Source organism: Gossypium arboreum, chromosome 13, assembly GCF_025698485.1.
Source record: "Gossypium arboreum isolate Shixiya-1 chromosome 13, ASM2569848v2, whole genome shotgun sequence".
In the NCBI taxonomy this organism is placed as follows: domain Eukaryota; kingdom Viridiplantae; phylum Streptophyta; class Magnoliopsida; order Malvales; family Malvaceae; genus Gossypium; species Gossypium arboreum.
In genome coordinates this window covers 55,536,564-55,540,662 of record NC_069082.1, presented here as the reverse complement: position 1 = coordinate 55,540,662, position 4,099 = coordinate 55,536,564, and positions in this window count along the sequence as shown.

The following is a 4,099-nucleotide window of genomic DNA, read 5'->3' as shown; positions in this document are numbered from 1 at the left end:
CAAAAATCGAGTCACAAAAATAATTAAATGTTATATTCTATGCCTATTATAAGTGAAAGTGTATGTGTGAAATTTTCATGCTTTGATTTTTGTCATTTAAATGTGAAATTAATTAAAAAGGACTTATGTGAAAAATATTGAAATTGTGGTAGGTTGAAGTGTAGTGGTCAAATATTACATGGCTTAAAATATGGGGATTTGCATGTCAAATTCCCCATTTTTATGTAAGTGGCCGGCCATGATGATGGTTGAATAGTCATATATGCATTTATATTATATTATAATAGTTAATGGTTTAAATTTTAAAAAAAAAAGGGGAAGCCATACATCCTTGCCTTGTGCTTGCCAAATGTTGAGAAAGAAAGAAGAAATATAATTATTAAATGATATTTGGCCAGTATATAGGTAAGTGGACGGTAATGGACCACCATTAAAAAGGTTTTGATATTAAATTACAAAGATTAATTTAGTAATTGGCTTATTAAAATGAAATATAATAGAAAATGGTGATAAAAACAAAGTTAAACCCATCCTTTCTTGCATTTTTGCCGAAAACCATAAAGAAAAGAAAAAGGAAATGAAGCTAAGGCATTCGGCTATGGTGAATGTATAGATTAAGGTATGTTTAATGCTCTTTCATTGAAAATCCTTGTATATTTGGAGTGGTCATCAAGTATAGAAGTCAGCTCATGGCAATTTTTTTGTAAATGGATGAAGATGACATTTGGTCATGGATGTTTATATTTCTTTGATGTTGTTTTTGATGTTTTGTGTATTGAGGGTTGATAATAGATGGAAGTTGAATGGTTGTTTCGGTAATTCTACCCTACAAGGGTATTTCGATAATTCTACCCTACAGGGGTATTTCGGTAATTCTACCCTACAGGGGAATTGCGATAATTCTACCCTACAGGGGTATTCCGGTAATTCTACCCTATAGTGGTATTTCGGTAATTCTACCCTACAGGGGTATTTCGATAATTCTACCCTACAGGGGTATTCCGGTAATTCTACCCTACAGGGGTATTTCGATAATTCTACCCTATAGGGGTATTTTGGTAATTCTATCCTACAAGGGTATTTCGATAATTCTACCCTACAGTGGTTTCGGGACCACAAATTTGAGTCAGAAAAATATTTTAATATTATTTTCTGTGCCTATAATATGTGCATTGATATGTATGAAAGTTTCATGTGGAAATTTTATCATTTGTGTGCTTAATTTGCAAAAAGGACCTAACCGCGTAAAATGTAAAAGTTACATGCTATATGTTAACTGTGCCTAATTGATATGGCTTATTATTTATGAGGTTCTTATGTGGTTATTTGACCATGCCTTGCATTAAATGACTTAGATAGACATTATATAATGGTTTATTAATGTTTTAATGCAAGGGCAAAATGGTAAACTAATTAATAATGTTGATTAATAAAACAAAAGCATGTAAATAAGGCCATTATTCTTCATTTAGCTGAAATTGAAGAAGGAAAATAGGGTTTTAAAGTCTTCAAACATTCGGCACTTGGAAGCATCAATTAAGTATGTGTTTTTGATAATTTCTACGTTTTTGTGATTGTTGCTTAGTAATCTATTAAGCCCATGTCTCAGTTTCTAATTTTGTTGATGATTTTGAGTTATGCCATTGATGAAATTGTAAGCTTTGTAAAGTTAGTTGATGGAAAATGAAAGATATGTGTTGGGTTAATATATTTTGTCTTTGAATTTTTGATGAATTTTAGCAATTTGGGATAAATTATAAAAATGAGATTTTGAGGGACTAAAATATGAAATAAATGAAATATGTGGGCTTATATGAACACTATGAATATTCAGCCAAGCATGTGAAAAAGAAAATTTTATGTATTTTGTGATTTTGTGAATTAGGGATTAAAGTGTTAAAATGTGAAAATATGAGGGCTAATTTGTGAAATGCCCTAAATGTGTGTATATGGATTGATTTGAATGAATGTGTGATTGAATAAGTCAAATTTGAATGTGTTTAGATCAAGAACCAAAGAAAACAGAATTAGACTGGGGAAAGTCGAAAGTTGTCGAGTAATTGATCCCGTTCGTTTGAATCCTTACGAGGTAAGTCGATATACAAATAAATGTATTTGAATTGATTTATCCATATTTAAATGATATTGAAATGTGGTGAATGGTATTAGAGGCTGATTATTTGAAATTGAGAAAGTTCCGATAATGTGACGACGTCTGAAAAGCCCCGTATGAACCATAGGAATAGTTAGGATACATATGTCATGATATAGGATTTCTGATATATGATTTCATGTAAGACCACGTCTAGGACATTGGCATCGACTTATGATTTATGTGTAAGACCATGTCTGGGACATCGGCATTGTATTTGATTTCGTGTAAGACCTTGTCTGGAACAGTGGCATCGATATTTAATTACATGTAAGACCACATCTGGAACATTGGCATTGTATGAGCTTTCCAAGCTATCTGAGTATCTTTATTGATTTCAAATGGTTCAACGGGCATTCCGAGAAAATGAATGACTATGTGAATGTGTATTTGATTCAGGTACGTTTGAATTGTATACCATGTTTGAGAATGAAAGGTAAGTACATGTACCTTGGTGAAAATATGATATAAGTATAAGTTGTTTTGAGAATGAGATATGATATATATATATATATATGTGAATCATGATCAATTGAACTATAAGAGACATATGGCTATGTGAATGTATTTTGCTTTGAGTTATATGAATGAATTGATCTAGATTAATTTTATGTGTTAAGTTTATTTGTATATCGCTTACTAAGCTTTTAAAAGCTTACTTTGTCTTTGTTTTCACCTATTTTATAGATATTGCAGCTATCGAAAATTTGGGGATCATCGAGGATCATCACCACACTATCAAACTCTATTTTGGTACCTCTTGAAAATGTGAATATTGAATTATGACATGTATATGCTAGAAGTATTTGAATATGTTTTGTATTGTGTATATCTAGCCATGTGATATGGATTGGATTTGGTTGTGTATAAGAATGAATTATGGCTATAAACTATGTGATGCATTATGGTCAATATGATATGTTCATGAATGGCCAAGTTAATTGGTCAATTTGGTAAGTTTTCGTATGTGCTTATTTGAGGAATTGGTAAGTTTATGGCATGAGATTGAATGAAATGAATTGAGGTTATGAAACTCATATTTGGTATGACTTTAGCTTAGGATTTGATATGTTTTGGTTTGTATATTGAAGGTGAAATTTGTTGATAATGATATTGCATGAATGGTTTATATTTTGGTTGAAAATTTGGTATAAAATGTGTTGGTTTTGATGCTTGTAGGGAGGACCCTTAAAGGGTGGCATTATGGCCTTGTAAATGGCCTATTTTTGCCGACACACGAGTGTGTGTCTCAGCTGTGTTGCTCGAGGGCCATTTCTAAATGAGCTTGGGCAGACCACACGGACGCACACACGGGCGTGTGCTAGGCCATGTGGCCAAGTCAGTTTTGAACACAGGCTAGACACACGGGCATGTGACTGGCCGTGTGACCAAGTCAATAGCCTCCCTAATTTTCATACGGCCTGGCACACCGGCGTCTCTTGTGGCCGTGTAGACAAGTCAGTATGTATACCCTATTTTGACAGGGCCTAGACACACGGGTGTATGGTGTTTATAACTTAGAAAAATGTTTAAGTTTTGGAAAAATTTATATGCGCTCGGTTTAGTCCCGACCCCTTTTTAAAGCATGTTTAGGGTCTTGATGACCTAAGGAGGGGACTTTATATTGATGTTTGATGATGATATGATGATGTATGACTTTTTTATTATGAAATGAATTTGAAATGTTCTGATATGTCCGGTAATGCCTCTTATGTAACACCCCAAACCCGGCCCAGACGTTATGGCCGAATCTGACGTGCCACATTGGAGTTGAAAACCCACGTTCCATTTTTAGTGTTTTAAAATCATATATTTTGTTGAGTTAACAAAGTGTATGGAAGTCGGGCACCGTGTAGGTATCCGAGACAGAGGAGGTGAGCCATGAAGGTCGCTAAGTACCAAGCTCTTTGATTGGATCCAATCCTAGACATGCCCACAACCATAACC